The sequence below is a fragment of the Tachypleus tridentatus genome, chromosome 6, assembly GCF_004210375.1.
Source record: "Tachypleus tridentatus isolate NWPU-2018 chromosome 6, ASM421037v1, whole genome shotgun sequence".
NCBI lineage: Eukaryota > Metazoa > Arthropoda > Merostomata > Xiphosura > Limulidae > Tachypleus > Tachypleus tridentatus.
In genome coordinates this window covers 17,488,624-17,502,179 of record NC_134830.1, presented here as the reverse complement: position 1 = coordinate 17,502,179, position 13,556 = coordinate 17,488,624, and the positions used below count along the sequence as shown (strand labels likewise).

The 13,556-nt window shown below is 32.2% G+C and overlaps 1 protein-coding gene across 1 annotated transcript in view; it reads right to left on the bottom strand.

Annotated features, from left to right (window-relative positions):
- Ufd4 (ubiquitin fusion-degradation 4-like) overlaps positions 1–2,507 on the bottom strand; it is a 129,368-nt gene extending 126,861 nt beyond the window's left edge. Inside the window, 1 exon segment of the mRNA XM_076503519.1 lies at positions 2,162–2,507. The gene's annotated coding sequence lies outside the window, so the exon portion shown is untranslated.
- Between the last annotated feature and the right edge of the window lie 11,049 nt (positions 2,508–13,556).

Sequence of the window (13,556 nt, the reverse complement as noted above, 5' to 3'; positions counted from 1 at the left end):
TTAAAAATCCTTCTTGTAAATTGACCTTTCATTCCACATGACCTTTCCACTAGAATAGTGTTAAAAATGTTAGTATATTATTGTTTCATATGATAGCCTGATACTACATGACACCTGTATCAAGGTAAGATAAAAGTCCCAAAAACTCCATCACTTTCAAACTCATAGATGTGGATTCCTATTATAAGGATAAATGAAATTAAAACTGTCCACAACCAAATATTAAAAATGAAAAATGAGCTTACCTATCTACCTATGAAAGTACTGAAGAAATTTTGTAATTAGATTGGCTGTAACCTTGAAATACCATGACTGACAGATACATACTAGTAACTTTCATCCATTCTATGTCATGTTACAGTGTAACTGATCTTTCATTAATACTACTTTTTACTATAGATTATTGTAGCATATGTTCTTACATTCCAGCCTCCCAAATGATATGACTTACAGTAAACTTGTAAGGACAACATATTGTCCATTCACGCCTGATATAACATAAAGCAACTTCTCAGGCCAATGTGTAGCCTGTTTAGACTTCCCATTCATTTTTCTATCTGCTAGCAGTTCAACTTGGGCAGACATATCTATGTATCAGTTTATGCACTACATAATCCATACCACAAACTTTATTGCATGGCCTTGTTTCTGCACGTTCAATAGCTGAAAATAATTTTAAATATTTTACAAATTTTATTTGTTTTCAAATAGTAAATGCTTCTGGATTCAAAGAAACAAAACAGACTAAAGTAGAATATAAAGACAGCTACTGTTTGATGAATCACTGATCCTTATTGGTCCAGCCAATTTGAACCAACTTTCCATTTTTAAGTTTTAACATTTGCTCACTAGCCACAATTTTTAAAGCAGATTTGCAACTAGTAGAAATAGTTGCCTTAAAATAAGTCATAAAAATTCAGCATATATTAGTCCTGAAATTTTTTGTTGTGGAATAATTAGTATTTTGTTTATGCAAGATTTTTTATATTCACAACTAAGATTTTGCATTCATACACTTTTGTGTCTAAGAACTATAATTCTCTGGGACCCCCTTATACAACCTAAAATGCTATTTACCTTACCATAAGCAACAGCATTCTTCTTGAATTAACAAGATTACCAAAATATCTTTCTTCCATAAAACTCTTTAGATTATTCTTATCAAAACTACACTTATAATTCAAATTAGAATAATCCCCATTCATTAACTTACATATAAAAACCAGCTGTCATTTATTTGCCCAACTTTTGTGAAGCATCATCCTTCACACACCAGCAACACCTAAGACCTTAATACCACCCACAGTTTTAAGTAATTTACTGACCATTTCTTCATCTATGTCACAGATGTAAATTAAATAAGCAACAGTCCTAACAATGAACCCTAAGGTATCCCATTTTGTCATTAAGTTTGACTAGACTTCATTTAGTGATTTACAATAGTCACCAGCTTTTTCTCAACTAGCTAAATAGCTGCTATTTATTCCAATGAGCCAAGGTTTGAAAAGATGGGCTAAGTTCAAATCAAGACAGTTTTATCAGTACGACTGATTAACTGAATGAATTTCCATCAACAGCAGTGGAGGCCAGCACTTCACAAGTTACACAGATGTTTGAAACTGAAAGAGTAATTTACATTTTGCTGAAAAATAACAGGTAGATTTACATTTTTATTTTTCCAAAGTGTGTGAAAAGACAGCTTTGAATAGAAAACTAATGTTAACTACAACATTTCATGCACATTGATAACTTGATAATTAAGTGATTAACAGTAAAACTGATAATCATGGCACTTTATAGATTAAGGTTGTTTTAAAATATAACAAAGGGAAGTGTTGAACACAATTTGAGTTTTAATAATATATTGACATTAATAATAGTTATACATGCACTTTCAAAATAAAGAATCACTTTCTTACTTACGAGTCTTAGGCTTAAGTTAAATAATTTTGTACTAGTACTATTAGTGCAATAGTATTACTATCAGTATTACCACTAGTAGTTGTAATATTAAGCCTGTGATTGTAAACTATTCGTAGTATACTTTACTTTGTAAACTGTAGTCCTACTTAATAAAACTAAAAATGTAAAATGAGTAATGGAATAAAAGTAGGCTTATGTTCAACAACCATAACTTACTTATTCTTATTCAATAAGTTACCTTTCTAGACTGTCGTATTTCTTGTTTGGGTTATGAATGGACAATATTTTGTAATAACTAAGTAAAATTTTCAGACTTCAACTTCACGCTGATACCGAGTCACAATGTTCAAAACTATTTGTCCTTAATAATTTCAAAATTGAAGTAATTTGTTTGCAACATCCTTCATATTAAAACATTATCAAACGATAGTTCTGCACAACCATAAAAATACTAATAAATTTTTTCTCCCTTCCCAAAACACAAGGCCCTTCTAAATTTAATTAATTTGCAAAATTGGAGTTTAGCGTATAATACTTTAACTTCCTATATGAAGTCATCACAAGAGTAGAAAGCCAACAAGGCCATGAAAGCGCCATCTGAGAATTTTAACGTATTTAGTTTTTACATTATATTTTAAATTATAAAATACAAGAGAGAGTAAATGCACACCTTCTAGCATAAACATAAAATAACGATAATTATACTTTGGGTAAACACATTTGGTGATGTAAATACGTACAAAATGTCTCGTATTTAAAGAAAAGCAAAATTAAATTTAAAACTATCCAATACATATTTTTATTTTACTTAAGTACATGTAGTATAGGCTCGGTATGGCCAAGCGTGTTAAGGCGTGCGACTCGTAATCTGAGGGTCGCTGGTTCGCATCCCCATCGCGCCAAACATGCTCGCCCTTTCCGCCGTTGGGGCGTAATAATGTAACGGTTAATCCCACTATTCGTAGGTAAAAGAGTCGTCTAAGATTTGGCGGTGGGTGGTGATGACTAGCTGCCTTCCCTCTAGTCTTCAAATGCTAAATTAGGGACGGTTAGCACAAATAGCCCTCGAGTAGCTTTCTGCAAAATTCCAAACAAAAACATATAGTATACCCCACACAGTCTTTTGGAGTGTATCTTCTTTATTTACAATTTTTTTTATTTTTCTGAAGTTCAATGTCAACAATGCTGAATCTAGTCGATAAAATTTTGTCAGCTTAGCTCTAGGTGTTACTTCGCCAGTCCATTGTTTCATGGCGTAACTGTATTATTGTGACAGGTAAAGTATGTCTAGTTTTTTTACTTTTCTAAAAGCCCCCCAGTGGTTCAGCGGTATGTCTGGGGATTTACAACGCTCAAAATCGGGTTTCGATACCCGTGGTGAGCAGAGCACAGATAGCCCATTGAGTAGCTTTGTGCTTAATTTAAAACAACAATAAAACAACAACCTTTTTTAAAAACGTGTCTTTCTTATACAAATGGTAAGAAATACCCGAAAGCCCTTGCTTCCATGTTTGTATTAATTGTATAAGCAGTAACAGTGGTAAATATAATATCATAGAGTTGACTCAATTTACATATAAAGACTGATCCTTACAGCCTATAATATACATTCTTTTCTTCTACAGATTTGCATCGTATCAACATCTTTTCATTCCACGTAATGAGAAATACATAGGCATGTGCATGTCTATAACTGATGTCAATGGTGTAATATTCTCAGTTTGCGTTGACTCTCCTAAGAGTAAATTTCAGGATACAAAGAATAGCAGAAAGATTTGTTGGCTACTATTTTATGGAACAATATTTTATTTACTTTACCTATTGACTAAGAAAGAAACCGGACATATAATTGTTTTTTTTTTTAAATAATTTAGCAATAAAAGACTAGCGAGAAAGCAGCTAATCATCACCACCTACTGCCAACTCCTGGACTACTTTTTTACCAATGAATATTCGAATTAACAGTAAATTATAACGCCTCCACAGATGAAAGGGCGAGAATGTTTAGTGGGACGATAGATTTGAATCTGCAATCTTCAAACTTTGAGTCAAACACCCTAACCACCTGGCCATGTTAAGCCTCCTCTTTAGGATTGGGTAGCATAACATACAAGAACTACAAAGAGAAAACAAAATACATGAAATACCCTTCAACAAAAATAAATATTAAAAACATTCCTGTCACATTGAGATATATGTAAAACAAAAGTGAACCTTTTAAGAATAAAGCATCTTGCAAAATATACCATTTAACATAAAATCTGCATCATGCTTTATATTAAAATCTTTTGACAAAGAAATACAAATATCAAACTTTAACATCTTTTTTAGGAGATAGCTAACATTTATGTCATTTTTAATAGTGTAAAAAGGGAATATTAAACGTGATAACTAAATATATCACTCAGAAATGAAATAATATGTATAAACCTGTAAATAATTATTAGTCCCTAGAGAATAGATAGTTAATACATTACTCATACAAAAATGTAGCATAAAAAAACATCTAAATATAAACCTTAAACCTAATCTTACACTAACTTAATCTAAATAGTAAGACTACAAATGCACACCAAATAGACAAATAATCTTAATAATAAGCATGAGAAGATATATATTTACACATAGTTCAAAATGAAAACTTTAAAACTTAATATAATAAATACATAGGCACATACATGTACAATGTTTAAATGCAATAGTCCTAAACATAAAAACAATGTGCAGTATAAATTAAAAACTCTTAAATTACTCATGCATACCCACACACAAATTCACTTAACCAATTTTAGGTGGAAAGATATGAAGTAATCACATAAAGCAGTCCAACACAGCTGTTTATTGTCTGTTCTGTGGTCTAGCAGAATATACTTCTGACTTCCAAAAGAGCCTTCTGAGTTAGTGCCATATTTTTTTGGAGACAAAACAGTTCCTCTTGTAATTGTGTTGGCAAATCTATACACTACCATTTCTGTCTCTGCCTCTCAAACTACTGAAGGTTACAATGCCAATGTTGTAGAGGTTGATGTCCAAGTAAAAATAATGGGGTTTGCAGTCACAGCTAGTGGTGCAGCAGTAATGGCCACCATTTGGGTGGTTGTCCCTGAGTCCATGGGCAAAGGAGCTGAATTTATGGAGGGACTTTCTCATTTGATAAAGTACCTATTGTACTAAAGTTGCCTACTTTTCTTTTTCACATAGCATTATCAAACATGGCACTGGTGTTTCTTTACCTTATGTGCTTTTGTCTTATCCCATGACTATTTGGATTTCTTTGATTTAGTCTGCTCCTTCATTCAATGGAGATCTTATTCTGTCTGAATTGTCTGACCAGGTGGATGTCATTGGCTCATCTAAATCCACAATCCCTGTTCCCTTAGATTTGTTAATTGAAACTAATAATGATAATGTAGTGAGTGGGTGAGGTTACAGGTTTGTTGTGGAACATTGTCACACCTGTAACAACCTTGAAGAGCAAAGCTGAAGTTAGGTCAAGTTTGACACTGAAAGATGACTGTGTGAACTGCAAATCATAAGTAGTATGGATCATTTTCTACAGACAAGTTAAACATTAACACATACATTTTTAGACATATACCTTTACCACAAGTTTCTTTTTATGTTTATAGACATTGTTCCAACTGTTACTCCAAGATGAAACACTTTCATAACCAAAAGAATATGATTTTAATTCACTATCTTCAGCTATTTTTTGTTTTGTTTTTTAACATGCCAGACTGTGACTTCTTCTCTGTTAGTTTGTTTCTTAACATTTCTGGCCATATTCACACTTAAAACAAGCTAACTGGCATTTACAGCATTCTCTGTTTTGCAAAAACTTTCCACAGTCACTGCTGAAAATGGAAGGAAATAATGGCAAGTCATTTGTGTTTTATTTTTTAAATATCTTTTTGATTTTTCAGTGCTGGCTAGCCATACTTTTATATCATCAGAGCTTTTGATGTATCACTTTATTGTCTGGCCAGATGGATGTCATGGGCTCATCTGAACCCACGTTCCATATCCCTTAGGTTTATTAATTGAAACCAATAATGATGACATAGTGGGTGGTGTTTTCTTCCAATTTTCTGGAGTTTAGAGATATAATCTCACAGTTGCAGCTTCAAGATACCATATGTCTGATGCATCTAATTTATTCAACTATGAAAATTTATTAGCACCTCCATATCTTTTTCATCTAACGTTTTTCAGCTGTACGTTCAGCACACAGGAGAATAGCCACACCTCTTGAAAAAGAGTTACATCTTGTTTCCAGTATAACATCCACGATCTGCATTTTCATGGATTCTAACTGATGTTACACTGAGAAATATTAAGAATATATTTAAAAAATGCATTATTTATAAATACTTCAATCTGAATGATTTAAACTGTCTAGCATAACAAAGAGAACACTGGGTACACCATGTTTACATTTGTTATATTTAATGTTACTGTTTATGAATTTTGCTTTTTCATCAGAGTTGAAATTCCCTACAAAAAGTACTGGTACTATGTATATACAATAAATGATTTTGTTCATATATGTGATTTATAAAAAAAAAAAAAATACATACAAACTTGTTTCTTATATCACTCATAGATAAGCTTTGGATCAGGTATTGCAGAATTCTCTAGTCCATTCAGGCAGATCCCTGTCTGAACACTTAAGATACCAGTCTAAAGCCTCTTTCACTACAGGAGGAAATAATTTGTTTGAGTTTGCTCAAGAGGACTGCATATCTGGCTAAATGTTTTTTTTGAATTCTAACAAAATGGATTAATATTACAGGTGGGTATATCATGGCTCAGTCTTAGGACCTTTGCCTTTTCTAATTTATATCAATCAGATCACAAAAGAATAATCAATAAGTTACTTAAATTTACAGATGATATTAAGGTCATGGGTATTGCTAACAGTGAAGATGATGATGCTGATTTACAAAAATATTTAGATTATTTAATAAGTTGAGAAAATAAATGGTAAATGGTTTTTAATTACAATAAATTCAAAATAGTACATATGAGTTATGATAATTTGAATCATAAGTATAATATTTATACTAAGTACTATATGTCTCAAAGTAAACTCTACTTGGTGGCAATGGATTGAGGTTAGTTTACAGAGCATCTCCTTTGATTTTGCCAGTTCCCTTTGAAGTTTGACTACCTCTGCATTAAGCTGGAATGTGGTTTTGTTGCCTTGGAGGGATTCTCATTTCCTCTATAGCTTCTTCAGTTCTCTGTTTTATGGCAACTAGCTCAGGCTTCAATTCAGTGATTTTTTATGCCACAGTTTGCCCCAGTATGTAATGTACTGGAAACAGGGGAAGCTCTTGGTTTTGTTTTGGACCATTGGATGAGATGGGAGGTTTTCTGAAGGCAGCTGATCAAAAGTAAAATGTGAATGTCTCTATACTGATATTTAAAACTAGAACTGATGAGGAGCCTTCAGGAAGGCCTTTATTTTTTCTTGATGTTATGGTTCTGTCATACTTGAGTACATAAGCAATCATGGTCTGTAAATATTTTGTTGCAGTTACTAACAGGTCATTTTTAGGGTGATTCAGCTTTTTTCTCTTCCTCCTTGTCTGGCCTGCACTGGGGTAGCAAACAATTTAGTCAACTAGAGGTTAAGAAATTTATATACTTGGCTTTGGAATGTTTGCCCAAGAGAGGTATGGTTTTCTCTGGACAGTGACTGTTTCAGTTCCAAAAATAGTTCATTGGTACCACCAGATGTTTCTGCCAAAAATAAATTCCTATCCATTGGTTATAATTCTGTACTATTCAGACTTGTTCCCATTGTCTAATTTACTCAGGGTTGTCCTTAAAGCAAGTGAACAACTTGTCTTCTTCCACTGAAGCAAGAGGTAGGATGCACCCAACAAACAAATAAAAACTAAGCTTATAATTAACTGCAAAATAAGATAGCCCAAAGAATCAATATTGTGATATAAATAAGAACATTTGGGTTTCAAGAAGCTTGATCAACCTTCTTTTTGACTTGTCAGAAGTTCACATATATATATACATATATATAGGTTTCAAAATCATAATGAAAACAAGAATTATCAGAAAGTGTGAGTTTTCCTCTTTAGGAGACTTTGCCCATGATTAAAGTAACATTCCCTTTTTTTTATAGTAAAATGTGGTGTCCTTTTTCTATTTTTTGAGGGTAATTTTTACAAAAGAGTAGTATTTTATGAGGTCTATATTTCATGATTTAAACCTTTACTTAGTAAACTTTCATAAGGTTTTCTTAATGGTAATTTATTTAAGATTATTATTTGCATTTTTGTGTGTTTTAGTGTTAGAAGGCTTCTTGTTTTGTGAATGTAGGTTCTTTAAGTGTATTTTTTAGCACATGTATAAGTTGTTTGAGTAGCTGTATGTTAGTTTAGACCTTATGTTTACTTATATCTTAATATTATCCTGGAGCATATTAAGTTTCTAAGTTAGTCTTTGACATTGTGGGGAAATTGTAGTTAATGTAATCTTAAGTTCCTTTGGACTTACATTACATTATTTACATTTATGGAACTGTGGTATTGGAACACAGTGAGAGAGTTATTTGTTTTAGCTAAATTACATTTAAGATTTTCTAAATCCCAAATTCCTTAAAAAGGGTGGAACTTTACCAGGCCATTAAATACTTGTTGTAAGGTTGTGGTAATTGTGTATCAATTACTATCATGATTAGAGCCTATACCTAATTACTCAAGTCTGATTATTAATTAATAACTGTATTTTTGGTAGATACAAGATCACCATTAACTGGTAAAATATTCTCCAGTGTTAAGAGCATAGCCCATTTGTACAGATTATAGAAGCAATCACAATAACTTCACAAGACACAAATGATCAGCTGTGACTTACCCAACCTCTTCACAGACGTACCAATCCCTGAAACACTACAAATATCCACTAACAGCTTTAAAGTACCAGACTCTTAAGGAACGCACCTGAAAATCTCCATGATAATAGAACTCATAACCTTCTGGGTCAAGACAGTTTATTTCTAACAGGATGATAAATACTACCAACAACAAGAAACCCTATCCATGGACTCACCCAACCACCAGTACTCAGTAACCTCTACCTGGTAAATTGTGAAATTAACATCTTAAAAAACAAGTGTTCTGTGTCCTGAGATTTAGCCCAGAAATGTTGATGATACACTAGTAATATGGCCACACACTAAGGCAACAACTCATGGTATAATTCATAATAGAAATAGTAAAAGATATACTCCCATTCCTAGGTGTGATGGTTGCCAATAAACATAACTCAGACCATAGTAGTTATATATCGGACCACTGATATAGTTGGCAACTTCAATTAAAATTAAACCACCCTAACAGTATACAGACAGGCATCATAGAACAAAATTTATAATACTGAAGAAATTAGGAAAGTGGAAGAAAAAAACACATCACTATAACACTGTGTAACAACAGATACTCAGAACATATAATAAAGAAGAAACTGAGAGTAAATAAGCTAGATTTACAGCCATATTCCTCTGTGCCAGATGTTTCTCTGAAAACATACAAAAGATATGTAACAAGTATAAGGTCAGCATTCAGAGGTCACAGTAAAATCTCATTTAGTACAAACCAAATCATTTAGAGCAGACAGAGAAAATTCCAGAATCACCACTAAATGTGAATTTTATATACTTGAAAAAAAAAAGTGAATTCAGGTGCATAACAGACTTACATGGTTAATTAATACTGATCTATCTACAATAATTCATCATGTCAAAAAAAGAAGACCATACAATAAATAAGATTAAAAATAAAATAAAAGAAATGCTTAAAAAAATCTATTTATAATACACTCAATCAACCTAGCACAAGATTCACCACAACTTGAATAACCTTTTGAAAATGCTAAAGCAGTTAATGATTCGAATTCTAATCAGGGGCACTTGTATCCCAGTTTAGTGGATTATGTATCAGACAGAATCAAATTCCACCCAGTACTAACACAGAAATAGTTTTTCTCAGGTAAAAATGGCAGTAGAGTTACAGCCAAAATCAAAATTATGGATAAAAATAAGTTATTACTCAATAAAATAAACTCCACCAAATATTATCACCTAAATCTGAGCTAGATAACACCATTTACAGCATCCCTTGATTCCAATATAAACATATAAGGATTGGAAACTTATCACAATCTACAATATATCTGCAAAGATAGAAAAAAAATAGCTTAAAGTAATAGATAAACTGTTAATTCTCAGTATTCACCTTTTTTATCAAGTGTTACAGATATCCATTATTGAGGAATTGTTTTTGAATTTCGTGAAAAACTACACGAGGGCTATCTGCACTAGCCATCCCTAATTTTGCAGTGCAAGACTAGAGGGAAGGCAGTTAGTCATCACCACTCACTGCCAACTCTTGGGCTACTCTTTTACCAAATAATAGTGGGATTAACCATGGTTGAAAGGATGAGCATGTTTGGTGTGAAAGGGATTCAAACCTCGACCCTCAGATTACGAGTCGAGTGCCTTAACCACTTGGCCACACTGGGCTTATTAAGGAATTCTACATTGATGTGTTTTTTTCAGTTTTCTTTCTTTAACAAGTAATATAGCTGATCTAACCATCTTGGGTTTTCATTATATTATTCATTCCAGTATGCAAGCATAATGGGGCTGGAATACCTAAGTAATTGTGAAAATCAATCTTTTACATAAAGATTAAAAATTTTTCATAGGTATCCATATATAGGTACATGTATGCACTTGTGAAAAAAAAAATTTGATTTGATAAAAACATTTACATTAATAAATCCAGTATTTCTTTTAAAGTCTAATTAATGTAATGAGCTTTGTAATAAAATACTATACTATTTAATGTTTATGATACAATTGGATACATTGTTGACAGAATTATTAAAATAAATTAAATGATCAATGCATTGTTAAACAAATCAGCAAGATATACAATTAAAAAAAGAAAGTTCAATAAATGTTTACATTTTAACAACATTAGGTGAATAGTCTGGACAAAGGGTGTGAAACTTAAATGTTATAAAAAAAACTTATAACTTATATAATCACTCAAACATTTATATGATATATAGTGTTACAGGTTACTTTAAATTCATTATGGTAATGGAGCTTTCAAATGTCAGGTGACAGCATACATGCTTGTTGGAAAGTTTGCATGGTTACTTCTGTTCATACAACAAATATCTATACCAAAAGTATACTGCTCAGGGAGGAGTCTGAAAGATTTACTATATTTATGGGTAAATCTCAGTTTCCTTTCTTGAACAAACAGTACCTATTGATTTAGCCATCTAAGATATTAATCATGTTAGTCATTCAAGTACGTGAACATAATAAGGGCTGGGACACATACTTCAGAAATAAGTTTTATGATCTGAGTGCAACGTGCTTAGTAATTTGTTTCATTTTGTTGTTTTTGTTTCATTATGTACAACTACACACTCACAGAAGACTACAGATAGTGTATGGTAATTGTAATTTAGCATCCATACCTGGTGTTAAGTTTCAACTTGAAGTTCCCAGTATAAGCATTGTGAAAATAATACATAAATAGAGATTAACTCTGATAGATGATATAACACCATTTGTATGTGGATTTTCATTCTGTATGTTCATCTTCTACTCTGATATATTACACTGTTCTTACTTTAAATTATGTAATCCAATTTATTTATCTGCCTTTTGAGTGTGGTACTAGATTTATTCATGTTTACAATATACACAGTTGTTTGAAATTAAGTTTATGTACACCACATGATTGAGTATTCCAATGACAGGTATATAATTCATATATCTGGAGAAACAGGAAAATAATTATTCGTGGTATTGGGAGCCTAACTTCTGACAATATTATTGAGGTCATTCATGGGCAACTCCTAGGTCATGTCTTTTGAGACTTTTATTAATGTGTATCACAGGCCAAAATGCCATTTTTTTTGCAAAGGTACAGACAAATGAAACACTGTAAACCAAAAATTACTACAGTGCTCCAGAAAAACAACAATTGTAGATATAAATGATAATCAGGTAAACATTCTATAGTTTTACGAAAATTTGGTAAAGAGTGAACAGCTGTATTCAAAGTGTTTCCCAAATGTGACAAAAGTGTGGTAGTTTTATTGTCAATCCATAAATGATCCCAAAGTATACAGCTAAGAGACAAATACCATAACATCTCATGTGGAGAACATGGGTATTCTCAGAAAAAACATTCTCCAGGAAGAGGGAACACAGTAAAAAACCAAGGAATGATGGACCAACTTTCAGAGATTTATCATTCCAATCAAGAGAATAGGCAAGCTCTAATAATCAGATTTGATGAGGTTAATATTTGTAAGATTAGTTTAAGCCATAATGCAGATCTTCAGCTATATATATATAGAATATTAATATTCAACAGTCAAATAAAATAAAAAAAATCAAAAGGAAAAACTATATTAAAAATAGAAAGTTTAAATCTCTGACTAATGATATTTTCTAAAAAACAAAAACAAGCTGAAATGAAAATTAAAAACGTTGTATAAATCAAAAGGATCCCCAAGGTACAGGCTATAATGTGGGATATAAAATGTACTCTAAGTTTTGGAGGCAACTGAAGAAGTGGGGCCCACATTGCTGTGGGGATACACCATCTATCAGGCTTAACTTCTGTTTGCCAGTCTCACATGAAGAAATTCATACATAATAATAATAAAATTAGTAAAAAATAAAACAAAATGGAAGTCAGGAGAGTGAGATATGGGTGCTCAAACCCACAACTATATTGCCCTTTACTGCCTGCAGACAGTTGTGGGAAAGTAACTGCTTTCCATAGTATCGAAGAAGAAAAAGAAGTAATAATAATAAGGTACTAGAACTCAGTATTATGGGATGTCTGCAAAAATGTGTCAGTCTCTTTAATAACTTACTGCTGGTATTACCAGTAGGTCACAACAGGTTGATTCTGAACACACTGTGTCAAGGGTCAGGGGATGTCAGCAAAATTATGTCAATCTCTCTGAAGACCTGAGCAAGAACTGCCATGTCTAATATCCAAGAAACCACTGTGGTAGCAACGTTTTCAATATTTAACTTCAAGATAGGTGCCAGGACAGATTTTAAGTAAAGCTGCTGACAAACCTGCAACTTTTGTTAATATTGAAAATTAAGTGTAATAAGTTGTGGAAAACTGTGAAGTGAAGAAAGATTTGTTAATTTCATACACATATTCTTACTTAATAAAAAAAAGAGTTATGTTTATCATCCTCCCCTCCTCTCCAAATGCTTGTGGCAGAGGAGAAAATTCATAATGGAACCATTCGTATACAAGTTGGTAATAGTCCAAGCATTGTGATGATATTCTCTGTACCACAGACTCATGATAAACTACATTTGTGTAAAAACCTTTGTTATGACCGACTCTTCAGAGGCACCCCTTCATATGCAACACTTATATCTATAACTGTTGTTCATGAGAAGCAGGCTTGTTAATGTTTTGTTTATTATGTTTTAATCTTTATATTTATAAATATATGATAACTAATGAAAACTTAATGTGGGTGGGTTGGTAGATATGTATGTATAGTGGTCATAGTAACAAGACACCAAAATAAAGTTTGAGTAAATA